A 16,584-nucleotide genomic window follows, 5' to 3' on the forward strand; every position below is an offset into this window, starting at 1 on the left:
AAAAAAAAAAGAAGATTAACATATGAAAGAAACCAGCAGAAATAATGACTGGAAACCCTTCCCTATCTGGACCACAAATAACAGAGAATGCACTAGAAGAGACAGACCTATACAAACACAGAAGAAGGCAGGTGTTATTTAAATGACTTGTAAAGGTTCATCCACACTACAGCACAGTACTTTTGAGCTTTCGGCTTTCCCTGACTCTAGAGCCCACTCCCATTCTCATGAACATCTGTGATACCGACCTTACCATGTGTCCCTGGCTTGATTCTTTGTCCTAAGAAATAAGAACCTGGAGATCTAGTTTTTGCCCTCCAAACTCTGAACACAAGTGATTAATATCTGCAAGAAAATGCATATGGTAATTTCCTGTATTGGGAGCATTTGTGCTGGCTAAGGGTCTTCTCTCCCCAGGTACTGTTTAGTCTTGTCTAACCCTGTGGGAAGGAGCACTGTGAATCCTCTGGGTTTTATTTACTTCCTGGGCCTTGTAAGTTTCCTTTACTTCTTATTAACTTTATGAATGTGACATCTGATAGGCAGATATAAATTTGAACTGGAACAGAAGAATCAGTTCAAGACAATGTAATAAATGAGTAAGTCTCTACATGTGAAGGTAATGGGGAGGCGGAAATTGATAGGATTCTCAAGTGGAGTTAAAACCAGGGGAAAGGAAAGAGCCTGGTTCTTAGTCAGAACCTTAAGAAACACACACATTCGAAACTCAGGAAAAAAATAAAAAAAAAGAAGAAACCTTAAAGAAGGAGAACAAAGATCTTGGTACAAAGTCATTTGCCATAGACTAAATGTGTTTACAAGGTCAAATACCTCAAGGATGCTGCACAGGAGAGAGAAAAAGGCTCTCATGCTCATTAACAGAACCTTGTATGAATCATTCAAAGGTGGCCAAGGAGACAGCAGACAGTGGAAAAGAACCACCAGCTGTAGTTGGAAAGCTGTAGTCAGAAAGGAATTTAGGTACAGAGAAAAAGATTTCAAATACAGTAGAAGATACTTAACCAGGAAGGTCACTTGAGCCCAGGGGTTTAGGATGCAAGAGGCAATAAAGGAATTTTTTTAAAAACTAAAAAGCAATACAAGCAGAACATTAGAAATCCTGAATAATGGAAAGGAGTCAACATTGGGGAAGATGACTGATGAAAATCGAAATGTTATTGACAAGGGTAAGAGTCCCCCACCCCATCCCACCCCACCAGTGACCAAAGCCTGCAGCAGCAGCAAAAATATCACAGCAGTGATTTTAGTGGCAGCAGCAGAAACAAACTGAAAAGCCCCTCATAAAATGTACCTGTAAATCCTAGTTCCCAGGAGGCAGAGTCTGGGAGTTGCAGGCTAAACCGAGCTACACAGTGAGACCTGGTTTCAAACAAGACAAAACAATAACAAAACAAGCCCAAGAGTGCACACTGCTCCTGCAGAGGACAGACTTGACTTCCAGCACTCACGCCAGGCCTTTCCACAACCACTTGCAATCCTAGCTCCTATGGATCTGACACCTTCTTTGGCTTCTGTAACAACTGTGCCCAGTGCGCACACACTTACCCATAATCAAAAGGGAAAGACACAGATGGCTGAGAATGACCACGATGTTCCTTCCACTCACTTGTTTGGCTGCAAAATCAACTGGAGTGAGGAGATAAAGAAGCCCTAACCTGAAAACTTTTCTCAGTTTTGGCAGAGTCTCCCCTAATTGGTCTTTATTTCTTTCACAAGACTCACCTGAGTCTGTATAAAAACACACCTCCCCCTCTAAGCCTCTCCATCCTCAGACTGACCAGTCTACCTGAGCAGATTGTCTGACGTGGCTCAGATACCACCCTGCCTCCAGCTCACATGACTAACACATCTGGGACGGAACTCATTCTGGCCTTGGGGTACTCACAATTCCTGCCACCCAGACTCATCACTTCTGCATTTACCTCACTAGCAACCTGTTCTGTAGCTCACTCTTCAGAGTCCTGCTCTTGGTCCTGAGGACCACGGAGTGCTAAGTGCTGTACCACCTCCTACAATGGTTCAACTGACAGTGTTCTATTGCTGGGAAGAGACACCAAGACTATGGCCCTTCTTATAAAATAAAGCATAATTGGAGCTTGCTTACAGTTTCAGAGATGTAGTCCATTATCATGGAGGCAGGATGGTGGAGTGCTAAAAAGGTAGCTCGCAATTCTACATCTGGATCCACAGGAAGAAAGGCACTGGGCCTTTTGAAACCTCAATGCCTGCCCCCAATGAAACTTTTTTCCTACAAGGCCACACCTTCTATTTTTGTCTCAAGTAGTGCCATTCTTTGATGACTAAGCATTTAAAAATACTCCCTAAATGTTGGCCAGTAACTTGGAAATTGTATCAAAAAACAAACAAACAAACAAACCCTCTCTCCACTAAGTTATTTTGGTCAGTGTATATTATCACAGCAGAAATAAAACTAGAACACAAAGCTTATCATCTCATTCTTCTAGTCTACTTGTCCCGACAGGTCCTCATCCATCCCCCTCAGAAGCACACAGAAGGCACCAACCATACAACCCTTAAGAAGGGGAAGAGCTGAAACAACAGCAGTGGCTCCCAGCTAAGACCTTGAAAAACAAGTCAAGTAGACTTTAGAGATTTTGTTCAGTTAGAGCTTTTTTGCCATTAATATCAGTCATGTACAGGAAAGATAAAAAGGTTCTGACAGTTTCTAAGTAAATAATGAAGACACAGGATAATGCAAATAAATCTTCTCTGTGTTCTGAAAACATAATGAATTTTTTAAAAGAATTGCCTTTCCAATGTATTAGCTTAAAAAATATTAAACTAGACTCTAATGCTCAGTAATACCATGAAAATACTGTGTTTCAGTAGTCTGACTCCATTAGCACAACACTGCCATGTAGCTTTTTCCAATAAAGAACAAAACAGGAACTAGCCTTGTATCCACTAGACAGCTGGGGGAAGACAGTACATCTCTCCTGTCTAGAGAATATACACAAAACCCACCTGAGGGGCTGGAGAGGTGGCTCAGGAGGTCCTCTGCAAGAGGTTCAGTTCTCAGAACCCATATGGTAGCCCCAAATCACCTATAATCCTGTTTTAGGGGATCGCATACCCTCTTCTGACCTCTGCAGGCACCAGATAAATGTGAGGCACACATATGCACACGATAGCAAAGCACTCGTACACATACAATAGATACATCTTTTATAAAAAAGTATCTCACCAGTCAAGTTTACATTAGCTTTTGCATAATTACTTACTCTTGTTTATAAAACTTTAAGTAAAAAAAAAAAGTTTACTATTCCTGTAACAATTCATAGAGAATTTTCATAGCCTAATTAGACAATAACATTTGTTTGAATATTATGGAATATATATATATATATATATATATATATATATATATATATAGCCAGTGAGATATCTCAGTGGTTAAAGGTACTTGCTACCAAGCCCGACAACCTGAGTTAGAGGTCCAGGGTCCATTCAGTGGGAGGAGAGAAACAACTCCATCAAGTTATTCCCTGATGAGCATGCCCCTACTTACCCCCAAAATGTAAAAACAATTTGAAATCAAAAGTAACTTAGCTTTGCTTGATCAAACCTATGCAAATTATAAGTAAATAAAAACAACTTACAGAAGTATAATTGCTTCATCAATACATACAAAGTAACTTAAAACTTTCATGGACTATAGTAAGAATGAGGTAGGCAGTGTTATTAGAATCAAGAACTCCTCAGAGGCCGGGCGTGGTGGCGCACGCCTTTAATCCCAGCACTTGGGAGGCAGAGGCAGGCGGATTTCTGAGTTCGAGGCCAGCCTGGTCTACAAAGTGAGTTCCAGGACAGCCAGGGCTGTACAGAGAAACCCTGTCTCAAAAAACCAAAAAAAAAAAAAAAAAAAGAACTCCTCAGAGAATAACAGGGTCACTAAGCTTTCCGACTTTGGATACAACATGACCACCCTCATGTCTACCCTTCCCTGACACTGTCCTCAAACTGTGGTTTTGGTTTTGGTTTTGGTTTTTCGAGACAGGGTTTCTCTGTGTAGCCTGTCCTGGAACTCACTCTGTAGACCAGGCTGGCCTCAAACTCAGAAATCCGTCTGCCTTTGCCTCCCGAGTGCTGGGATTAAAGGCGTGCGCCACCACGCCCGGCTTCTGTCAGGTATTTTATCACAGTAATGAGAAATGTAACTAACACAAAGAGAATTGATTTTATATCATCTATATTGTAACAGCAAAAATTATTTTTAAAAATAACAAGAACATGTTAAAATGCTAAAATATGAGGCTTTCAGAAAGTCAAAGACATATAGATAAGATATCCTGAAAGTCACACTGTTTACAGACAGGTCCAAGAGTCGCTGAAGGAAGACCACAGACTCAGACAGTATGCAAAAGCGCAGAGGGTTTATTCTGCAGAAACAGCCAGCAGGCAGGAGTCAGCCATTCATACAGAATGGCAGTCACTAGCTGGGCTTGCAGGCCCCCTTTAGGCACAGCAAGGGGAGTTAGAGGAATGGTTGGTCATTGTTAATGATTGGCTAGGTAAGCAACAGTTACAGTAGTACATTTTTAATTGGTTGCTATATTAGTTTTACCATTTTTGGTCAAGCCTTAGAGAAATTCCAGGAAGCCTTGAGCTGGCTCTCTCTCTCTGCTGGAAGTCAGGGCCTTTGCTGATTAATGGCCCATTGTGGTTTTTTTTCAAGACTTGGCTGCTTCTATGGGAAACTGAAGCTTAAGGCCTCAATTTCTAAAATGGAGTGAATTAGGTCCTCTCAACACAAGGAATGCTTACAAAGAGAGAGGTTGGTTCTTATTTCCTTCATCACTTACTTACTTTAAAATGGGTTAAAGGAGTGCACCACCACGCCCTGCTTATTTAAGATTTTTAAATAGTACATATTAGTATGTGACTGAGTGTGGGTGGGTGCATAATCAGCTCATCAATCTCACTGGGCCTGTCATTTAGTTGTTACAGATGTATAACATCTCACCCCATTAATAACTAGTGGTTTGAATATGCTTGGCTCGGGGAGTGGCACTATTCGGAGGTTGTGGTCTTGTTGGAGTAGGTGTGGCCTCATTGGAGGAAGGCTATCACTGTGGGTGTGGGTGTTGAGACCCTCTTCCTAGCTGCCTGCCTTCTCCTGTTTGCCTTTGGAACAAGATGTAGAACTCTCAGCATCTACTTCGCCATACTTGCCTGAATGCTGCCACTCTTCCCACATAATGATAATGGACTGAACCTCAAAACCTGTAAGTCAGCCCCAATTAAATGTTGTGCTGAATAAGAGTTTCCTTGGTCATGGTGCCTCTTCTCAGCAACGGAAAACCTAACACAATAACTGTTATCTTTTTATTTTCAAAAAAAAGTATTGTAGAGTTGAAGTGAAGGCTCAGTGGGTAAGAGTTGTTTCCTGCTCTTTGTACCAGGCCTGGGTTCAGTTATCAGCCTTCACATGGCAGCTCACAACGATTTTTAACTCTAGTTCTAAGGGATCCAGTGTTTTTTTTTTTTTTTGGCCTTAAGAGGTACTGCATATATACAGCACACACACATACATGCAGGCAACATACACACACACATAAAACTTTTTTTTTAATGGAGGGGTTGGAGTCGGATATTGAACCCTCACTGAAATATCCAACAATTCCTCTCTATCCCGTAAAAAGATACCATAGAGACTATACCCATCTGCCTTCCTCACCATCCTCACCGCCATACCCACTCCCGCTACTGAGTCAACAGTGATAACCCTGGAAAACATGGGCATCATTTATTAGCTATAGGTTTTGTCTACTGACTCCTGAAGATATGGAAAAATCAAACTTATATCCTTTTTTACATTCTTACTAGAAAATATTTACACTGTGGCCAGAGTTTTAAGCAGTTGTTAATGAAGAACTTTTCAAAATAGGAGATGGGTTTTTGAAAGTTACCCTTTAGGGCTGGAGAGGTAGCTCAGCAGTTAGGAGCACTGACTGCTCTTCCAGAGGTCCTGAGTTCAATTCTCAGCATCCACATTGTGGCTCGCAACCATCTGTAATGGGATCTGATGGTGTGCCTGAAGACAGCTACAGTGTACTCACATACATAAAATAAATTAAAAGATCAGAGAGAGAGAGAGAGAGAGAGAGAGAGATTGTTACCTTGCTGCTTTAAATGTGCAGCCAAGGTTGATTGAGGCTGAGTCAGAGAAGAATGTGCTGCATTCTATCGATATTCCTATTACAAAAATGAAGACCAAGTTCATAATTATTTTGTACTTTGTATTAAAAATAATTGAGTTCCTGTCTAAGTTGCTTGCTATGAAGACAAATGATATTACTGAAAATAAAATGCTGAAAGTTTTGTTCTTGTTCCAAGGACTATTAACATGTAAATATGTCTAAAATGTTCAATAGGAAAAAAACTATTTCTATCCAACTAATAAATATAACCTGCTCGCCACAGAAAAGAGATTTCTAGGGTCTGCAAAATGGATCACAAGGAAAATGTACTTGCTGCCAAAGGCACTAATGTGAGTGTAATTCCCAGGACTCTTACAAGTTGTTGTCTGACCTCCAAATGTATAGTGTTTATGGGTGTGTGTGTATGTGTGTGCATGCACATGTGAGCGTGCACCTTCTTCTAGCCTCCCAGGTACATGTGGAATATGCTCATACTCAAACAAATACACATACACAAATAAATTAAGGAATTAATTACATTGAGCTAAGTATGGTGGTGAGTGCCTTTAATCCTAGCACTCAGGAGGCTGAGCCAAGTTAGATCTCTGTGAGATTGAGGCCAGCCTGGTCTTCGCAGAATTTCAGGTCAGCTAGTTTCAGAAATATATTCAATTTAGTATTATATTTTTGTAAAATTATTTTGATATATTAAGTGTAACATAAAGTATAATCCAATAGAGCTGTCCTACCAAATAGGATAGTCACTAGTCATTCATGACTAATTTAAAGTCCAAATTAACTGAAATGAAAAATTTAGCCCCTTGGTCATACTTTGTAAGCACAGAAGCCATTAGGTGCCACATCAGACACCAGAACAAGTCTGTCACTTGTCATAATTCAGGGGAGGACTAAAAATACTCATGGAGGCTGACATTCCCATTAAGAGAGAGATTTCTTCATGGTACTTCATCATTCCTGTATAACTTCACACATATATTACTTATATGATACACTATATATAAGTAACTATGACTGGTAGACAGTAGATTACAAGTGATAAACAGCATAGCTTACTGCTAAAGGTTTGGCAGTAAGTTCATGAGTCAGTCAGTATTGTTATCATGAGTCAGGAGTGGTTTATTATGATAATTATTACCATGTTAATAAACCATTTAGGAGTAAAAAAAAAAAAATAAGTCCAGGGCTGAAGAGATGGCTCAGTGGTTAAGAGCACTGGATGTTCAAACAGAGTACCTGAATTTAATTCCTAGCAATCATATGGGAGCTCACAACTGTCTGTGACTCCAGTTCCAGAGGATATGGCACCATCACACATGCAGGCAGAACACCAATGCATGTTTTTTTAAAAACAGTCTAAAATTATAATCTTAAAATGGGAAACACTGGGCCTACACTGAGAAACAGTAGGTCCCTTGGTGCTGGGGAATGATGAAGTAGTTTTAAGTCATGAAACTACTCAAATCGGGGCTGGAGAGACGGCTCAGCGGTTAAGAGCCCTGGGTGTTCTTTCAGAGAACCCAGGTTCAATTCCCTGCACCCACAGGGCAGCTTACAACTCTCTCTGTAAGTGCAATTCCAGGGAATCTGATACCCTCATGTGGACTTACATGCAGGCAAAACATAAATTTATGTTAAAAAAAAAAAAAAGAAAGAAAGAAAGAAAGAAAAAGAAAAATGTCTGAGAAAAAAAAGAAAAGAAAAACAATTCAAATAAAGCTTCTGTTTGTTTTTTTTGTTTTTGTTTTTGTTTTGTTTTTTGGTTGAGAAATCTTAAATTTACTGCTTCTAGATCTGTCACTCAAAAACCCTACATATCAGTGTATAACTCAAAAGACTTAGCAGGATTAAAACTTTTTTTTAACATATACATCATTTAGCAGGTTCTCTAGATAAAGCAAAAATTCAGTGAATATCCCTATCCTGGGAGAGTTTAAATTCCAACAAAACTATTTCTGAACTCTAGAGGAAAAGGATGGAATGGCACTGGTTTTAGTGAACATTCACTAGACTTGGTGGTGGCAGCAGCAAGCACCCTTAGTTCCTGAACTCAGAAGAAGAGGCAGATAGATCTCTGTGAGTTTGAAGACAGCCTGGTCTACAGAGCAAGCTCCAGAACAGAGCCACACAGAGAAACCCTGTGTAGAAAGAAAAAACAACCAAACATACAAACCAATTCAACAGGAATGGCATGTGAATATTACATAGAAAATTCAATGTGATTTAAGGTATTACCTTATTTATTTCAGATACAGACACTTACATATCTATCACATATATAAAGCCATCCTCTACCATCTTTTATATCTATGTAACAATCCCTTCATTTTCGAGAAAGGGTTTCTCTGTATAGCCCTGGCTGTCCTGGAACTCACTCTGTAGACCAGGCTGGCCTTGAACTCAGAAATCTGCCTGCCTCTGCCTCCCAAATGCCGGGATTAAAGGCGTGCGCCACCACGCCCGGCTAATCCCATCATTTATCAATCATCTATCTTATATCTATAACCTATCATCTATCTTCCTGTTTACCATCTAATGTGTGTGTGTGTGTGCGTGTGCGTGTGTGTGTGTGTGTGTGTGTGTGTGTGACTATCCATTCATAGCTCTATCATTGTTATGCCAATAAGAAACACTTTGAAGATCCAAGCTTCTCCTTCCTATAAATGAAATCCTTAACGGTTGCTTTACGGACTTCTTCCCAGGGTTCAGGATATAGCTGAGAGGTAGAGGGATTGCTAAGCATGTTGGAGCAGGGGCTGAGGACTGGATTCAATTGGCAGTGTACACACACACACACACACACACACACACACACACACACACACACACACTTGCTCCCAAGGACTACAAAAGGCTGTAGAGATAATCTGTAGCTACAACTTCATAAAAATAATATACACAGTCAGCCATAGTAAATTTACCTACCTATCCTCAACTAGCTTTAGTATTGAAATTCTCTCCCTTTAACTGCTTCATTGCCTAACACTCAAACAGTCTTAACAAGACTCTTACCAGAGGAAACTAATTGAAATATTACAAGAATCAGAGCACTCTAGGTTAAATTGAGAGAGAGAGAGAGAGAGAGAGAGAGAGAGAGAGAGAGGCATCAGTTGATGGGGAAGAACGAGAGGTGTAATGGGTCTAAGAACATTCACTGTTAGGCCAGGTGATATGGAAAATGCCTTTTAATCTCAGCACTTGAAAGGCAGAGGAGGAGGATCTCTGTGAGTTCAAGTCAAGCCTATATACTGAGTTCTGGGAAAGCCAGGGCTGTATAGAAAGATCTTCTCTCAAAAATAAAAACAAAACAAAACAAAAATAACTACAAAACAAAACAAAAACAAAAACAAATGTTCACTGGGTTGCTTCTACTTGATTACCTGCATGTAAATGATTTTAAAGCAGTATCTAAAACCTCCAAAAAGAACAAGCTTTACTTTTTATAGCCAGTTCTTGCTACTGTTCCTCCTAGTTTTCTAAAAAAAAAAAAAAAAAAAAAAAAAAAAAAATGCATTAGGGAATGAGATTTAACTGGGAGATAATCAAGTATTCCGATATTTTAGAGGGGAAATTTTTGGGTTCATTCATCTACAAAATTGGGAGCTTCTGTGTTTTAAAAGTGTGTATAGAAGACACTCGTAGCTGGATGTGGTGCTGCATTTCTTTAGTTCCGGCACTTGGGAGGCAGAGGCAGGTGGATCTCTGAGTTCAAGGCCAGCCTCATCTATAAAGTGAGTTCCAGGACAGCCAGAGCCACACAATGGTAATACACTGCTTCTAAACCTGAAAATTAGGCCTTTAAAAAAGGTTTTCTTTTAAACATTCTTAGGGTATCAAGATGGCTGTTCTAGTCTGCTTTTTTTTTTTTTTTTAAAGATTTATTTATTTATTATATGTAAGTACACTGTAGCTGTCTTCAGACACACCGGAAGAGGGCATCAGATCTTATTATGGGTGGTTGTGAGCCACCATGTGGTTGCTGGGATTTGAACTCTGCACCTTTGGAAGAGCACTCGGGTGCTCTTACCCACTGAGCCATCTCACCAGCCCCTAGTCTGCTTTTTTTGATATGATTAAAAACTATGGCCAAAATAAATTTGGGGAGGAAAGGGTTTATTTCATCTAATTCCAGGCTATAGTCCATAACTATGGGAAGTCAGCAAAAGAACTTGGAAGCAAGAACTGAAGCACAGGCTCACTGGCTTGTTCCTCATGGCTCGTTCAAGTACCTTATACAACTCAGGACCAGCTGCTGAGGGGCATGGACACCCACTGTGGACTGGGCCCTCCCACATCAATTATTAATCAAGAAAATGCTATGGACTTGCATGCAGGGCAGTTGATGGAAACATTTTCTCAATTGAGGTTCTCTCTTCCCAGTTTGTGTCAAGTTGTCAAACAAAAACCCAACCAGCACAATGGCTCAGTGGGTAAAGGTGTTTGTCACCAAGCCCAATAGCCTAAGTTTGATTTCCTGGATCCACACAGTAGAGGAAGAGGAGTGACTCTTCCAAGTTCTCTAATCTCCACACATCTTGGCACATGTGTGCCCTCCCTCAAATAAATGAAATAAAAGTCACATTTCAGATGATCTCATCCCAGAAAGAAATTCCTAAATGAAAATGTAAATTAAAGAGGAGTCTCTGCTATAACATTAAAAACTATTTTTATTATTGTGTGTGTATGATACATGTATATGAGAGCAGGAGCCAGGTGTACCATAGCACACGTGTGGAGGTCACAGAACAACTTCATAGAGTAGATTCTCTTTTTTCCCATGTTGGTCCTGGGGACTGGATTCAGTTTCATCAGGCTGGTGGTAAGCACTTTTACCTGTAGAGCTATCTTGTCAGCTCTCTGATATAATTTTAGACAGAGATAATTAAGATGCTAGTAAGGAAAGAACCATATACTATGAGAATATGTATCCCGCTGCATCAAACGTAATAACTGACATGAAATACCAATTTGGAGTTGAGAGTGCTATGCAAGAGATATTTTACAAATGCTGCTGACCATCCAACTTAGATATCTGAAGAGAAACAACAATTAAATGCTGAAGACTAAGAGGAACCTGGTGAAGAATCTGAAAACCAGTACATGAAATGAATAAGCATTATAAGTAAAAATGTTTTAGATGTGCATCAGGCATGACAGTATCCTTAAATATATAAGCAAAGGCTCTACAAAAGCAGTTTCAAACCGTTACTAAAATGAGAGGCAATGGAGTGTGGGTGAACCACACTCCATTAAGAGCATGCAGTTTAGGGTGGGGGTGGCTAGTGGGTAAAGTGCTTGCCCCACAAGCATGAAGTCCTGAGTGTGATGCCTCAGGACCCATAAACAAAACAAAACAAAACAAAACAAAACAGGTATAGTTGGGCATGCCTAGAGTCTCAGCATGAAGGAGGTGGAGCCAAGAGGATCACTTCATTCCAGCCAGTCTAGCCAAGCTGGCAAGCTTCATGCTTAGTTAGAGACCCTTGCTCAAAAAGTCTGAAGGAGAGCCATGGAGGAAAACACCCTGCATCAACTGCTGTTCTCTCCGTGCACATTTGCACATGAGTATGACTATGTACTATGGTGGACTGAATGAAAGTAGCCGCTATAGCCCCATGGGGAGTGCACTAGGGGGTACGGCCTTGTTGGAGAAGCTGTGGCAAATCTTAACTGCTGTGGGCTATCTGTCTGAAGCAGCCCCATATCCTACACCTGGCATTGAAATGAAAACAATTTCTTATAATATTTCTGTGTTTTAAAAGAAACCAAAACTCCAGAATTCTCACAACAGGTGGGCTTTGAGATTTCAGATGCTCAAGCCAGGTCCAGTGTCACTCTCTCTTCCTGCTGTCTGCTGACCCAGAAGTAGAACTCTCAAATATCTCTCCAGCATCATGTCTGCCTGCATGCTGCCATGCTTCCCACCATGATGATATTGGACCAAACCTCTGAACTGTAAGCCAGACCCAATTAAATGTTTCCCTTTATAAGAGCTGCTGTGGTCATGGTGTCTCATCACAGCAGTAGAAACCCTAACTCAGACATGTACATAGACACACAACTATGTATATTGAGACAAAAATAAACAATAAAATGTCTTTTAATGAAAAGAACTTGCAGTTGTACCAAAAGATATGTTTGGGAATCAAGTAGTAACTGCAGGCATCAATTTTCTGTTTGATTAAATAGTCCCTAACAGTATGTAAACTTTGGAATTCTGCAATCCTGTTATTTGAAAAATGACTGTAAATACAGTACTTAGAACACATTTATATTCTCTAGGTATAATAGCATCACTATTTATTTGGGTGTCAGGACTTCATTTTCTTTGGACACGAGCCAAGCCGTGGCTTTGTGTCTTGGGACAATCCTCCTTCTGTGGTTGCTTGTATTGTGCTTCACTTTTTGCAGCTATAGGCCTGCTGCCTTGCCAAGCAGGTGTCATTATCTCCTTCCATGTGAACACTGCCAGAGCATAGTTCACTTCTGTAGAGTAGGCAGTCATGGCTTTCTCCACTAAACTCTCAGACACCAACCGTCCATCCAGTTGTCAAGGTTCCCAGATGAACTTCAAGAACATTTTCAACTAGTATGACACTTATACAGGTATAGTAGCCCCCACACACACACCTTTATCTTCAAGAATACATTCCAGGAATCCCAGTGGATGCAAGAAGCCTCAAACAATACCAAATACCAGATAAGCAATATTTCTCCTATACATAAACACTACAATAAAGCTTAATTTACATGTGAGGCACAGTAAGACATTAACAACTAATAGAACAGTAGAGCAATTATAACAAATCTGAGAGTGAAAGCTATATGAATGTATTCACCCATACACTCTCTCAAAAGGAAGTACTTCAACACAAGAACCATAATTCTGTGACAACAGATCTGATAGCCAATATGGCTATCAAGTGGCTAACAGGTGGGAAGTGTATACATTAGACATACTGGAAAAAAAAGAGGGTTCACATCCTGGATGGGTTAGTGTAGCATGTTGCAAGATTCCCCTGTATTACTTCAGAATGTCATGTGATCTAATACCTATGAATTATTCACTTCTAAAATGTCCATTTAATAATTTCATATCACAATTGTTGCAATTGAAATTGTGGAAAGGAAAACTGTGATGAGAGGATTTGTTTTATATCGATGATTACCTAAATTACTCTATGTACAAGCAAAGCAGTCTCAACAGCTGACCCGGAGATAAACTAGCCAGTTAGACTGGCAATGCCAGCCTTAGCCCTGTATATACACCATACTCATCTCCGTCCATCCTACACAGTATCCCTCAAGCACAGTCTCACTCAGTACTCTAGATGTTTCTTCTTACATTCACGTAATAGTTCAGTATTGATGATCTCTTCTTTGACCCGTTTCTTCTTCTCTTTGCTGAATAATTTTTATTAGCATTCACACATGCTAAGCTTTGCCATTGTAAGAAGAAACAGAAATCTTTTCTGGTCTTTGCTTTGCTTTTCCAGCTTCCAGCTGCTTTCCTCTAGTTCCTCTTGAACAAGCTGCCAGCCTCATTTTGTGCTGTTCTCAGCCCCCGTTCTCAGACCCACGAGCTATGATGAGTTCTTTAAGCTCATGCTCTGTAAGCAAACGGATGCAGCTTCCAGCGTTGCTGCTGGTAAGCATAACAAAAGCAGCTTACCTCTGTGCCTTAGTTTTCTAGCACACAAAGTGGGGCTACCACCGTAACAGACTACATGCTAATAAATTCATCTTGTGCCTAACTTACATCTTTAAAATATATGGTAATAGCAATCTCAGGACTTAGGAGACTGAGGCAGGAGGATTTCAAGTTCTAGACCAGTTGGACTATATAGGACATTGAAGGGTGGTTTATGCAACATAGGGAAACCCTGTTAACAGGGGCGTGGACACACATAAGTAATAAATAAATAAATAAATAAATAAATATTGTGAAAAAAAAAAGCTATTTTATAAAAATGAGAGAAAAACCCTCTAGAATAACACCTATATTCCCCTTTAACAAATCTCTATACATGCTGTTTTCCATTTGCCTAAAAGGATCTCAATCTCACATTATTCAATTAGTAAATGCATATTCAACTGTAAAAATCCAGTTTGGGACAGTACTCTGAGAATTAGTTCCAGACCACACGTGTCTCTGGCTTTCAGATACAGCCAGGATACCCTGTATGCTGTCAACACACTTCCACTGTGGCATCTATTACATTATAGCACAGTTTTTGTATATGTTCTACTATCGGGCAATGAACTTGTTGACTACAATCCACTGTCATTCAGTTCTGCCTCCCAAGAGCCTCTCTGTGCCCAAAAGACCAGGGAATCATATACTTATTTGAAGTCATCCTAGAAAGGAAGCAAGGTATTTCAACCTTAATTTGAGAAAATCATTTCCCCTCCTCACACACACAAATATCTACACAAATAATTTAAAACAAATATCACCAATAATGCTTTGCTGCTCACATCCAAACACCAGGTTTATCATAGGGAAGCAAAAGCTTTACTACATAGAGTAACTTGGTTTACAGCCTCTTAGGACTTCTAATGGGAATAATATTGTTATCAATCTTTTAGACTTTTGGTGAAATTTGTGTTCTCTAGGATACAAACAATTCCATCTCAAGTTAATGACAAATGTGAATATCTTAAGTCCTGTCACTGGGCCCTTGGAACAGGCATTCAAGGAGCTCTATTTCTCCAGCAGTAGGGTTAACAGTCCCATGCAAGCTTGCAACAGATCCACAAGTGGACCTGTACCCTTTAAGATTAAGAAGAAAGAAATCCTTCTGGGGATACTGGGTAGGGCCCTAGCAACTGGCTCTGCAGCAGTAGCTACAATGTGAGAACAAATAAAACAACCAGGCTTCACACTTCAGGCAACTCTACTTCTTGGGTAAGTGGGTAGAGAAACAGGAAGCCAAGGGCAAACTGATTCAGACCAGTGACTGCTAAGAGGGCCATGGATCCGACCGCCTCATTAAACCCTCTCCATAATATGTTAATTTTGAGGCCTATGTAAAGGAAGCATGAACAATAAAAGTCCCCTTCTCACCAACAAAACTATCAATATTCAAAATCTTTCCTGAAAGGATATGAATATTCAAACTCTTCCCCACAAAATGAAATGAACATCTTTGCCTGTAGCTACTTGGCCAACTCTACTTCTGCCTACATCGTTCTGCCTCTGAGGTAACTCACTGTGCTTCCCTTCTGTAATAACCTTTCACTTTACTGTTGCTTGAGAAGAACAACAACCTGTAACCAAATCAACCAACCAAAAAGAAACGAACACCAGAAAGCTCTCCATAAAAAGAAAGCCTTTTGTGATATCCAACATTTTTGGGCAACAGAGAACTATTTAATGCCACCATGCAGAAGTGTGCCGTTATTAAAATTAAATTATCAAAAAGACTGAATATAAGATATGAACAATATATGATACGGTCAGTAAGCTAGCTTAATCTGTTTATCAGATTGGGGATCTGATTTTCTAAAAACATTACTTAATGTACTGATATTTTAATTTAAAGATATCATAAAATACTTTCAATGTTAGTTTGCTTTATTCTTTTGATTTTAAGTAAAAACAAAACCAAAAAATGGAAGCACAGCAAATTATTTCAAATATGAAATTAAGCTTTGTGTCTTATGAACAAGTTTAAAGATTTAAAATTATTTCATTTTTTTAAAAAAACATATTGACCAAGGCAATGAAATTACTGAGATTTGTTTAATGAACAGTATTTCATTAAGCAGACTGTTGAAACATGGTATAAAGAGGAACAGCACATATTGGCTTTTTCTAGTGTGGGTGTACTGGTATTCTCAGGATCTTTCACCCACTCATGAGTCAGTTTTATATAACACAGTAATGTATAATTTCCCTCCTACTCACAAGCCAACACTTCAGAGATAACATTTTACCCAGTGTTATTTAAAGAATATGGTAACTTGGAACATTTTAATATTTTTCAAAATGTATAAACAACCAAATTATTATCATGTCAGTAACAAAGCTCTTTGGCTTCAAAGAAGCACTCCAGTGCATTTTAATGCTATAATAATTAATTTAGGAAACTATATTTAGAAAATATGTAAACTGTAACAAAACATAACTTTATTGTTTTAAGATTTTATATTTGATTCTATGTATGTGTGCATCCATGTGTGTCCATGCACATGTAAGTATATGTGCCAGTGGATGGATTTAGATACCCACAGCAGAAATCAGAGGCAGTTGTGATTAATGTGGGCACTGGGACCCAAACCCAGGTCCTCTGGAAGAGTACGAAGAACTCTTTTTCTTTTAATTTTATTTTTGTATTATTTTATTAGATATTTTCTTCATTTATATTTCAAATGCTATCCC

General features: G+C 39.4%; 1 protein-coding gene across 2 annotated transcripts in view; it reads right to left on the reverse strand.

Annotated features, from left to right (window-relative positions):
• Positions 1–16,584, reverse strand: part of Zranb3 (zinc finger RANBP2-type containing 3) — a 142,696-nt gene that overhangs the window by 105,248 nt on the left and 20,864 nt on the right. The window contains exons 1-2 of one of the 2 annotated variants that reach the window (XM_029539400.1): positions 2,126–2,179; positions 1,313–1,380 (exon numbers count right to left, since the gene is read on the reverse strand). The exons of the other annotated variant lie outside the window; for it this stretch is intronic. The gene's annotated coding sequence lies outside the window, so the exon portion shown is untranslated. Of the gene's footprint in view, positions 1–1,312; positions 1,381–2,125; positions 2,180–16,584 lie in introns of those variants that run through there. 2 annotated transcript variants of the gene reach the window in all.

Source organism: Mus pahari, chromosome 5 (genome assembly GCF_900095145.1).
Source record: "Mus pahari chromosome 5, PAHARI_EIJ_v1.1, whole genome shotgun sequence".
Classification (NCBI taxonomy): Eukaryota; Metazoa; Chordata; class Mammalia; order Rodentia; family Muridae; genus Mus; species Mus pahari.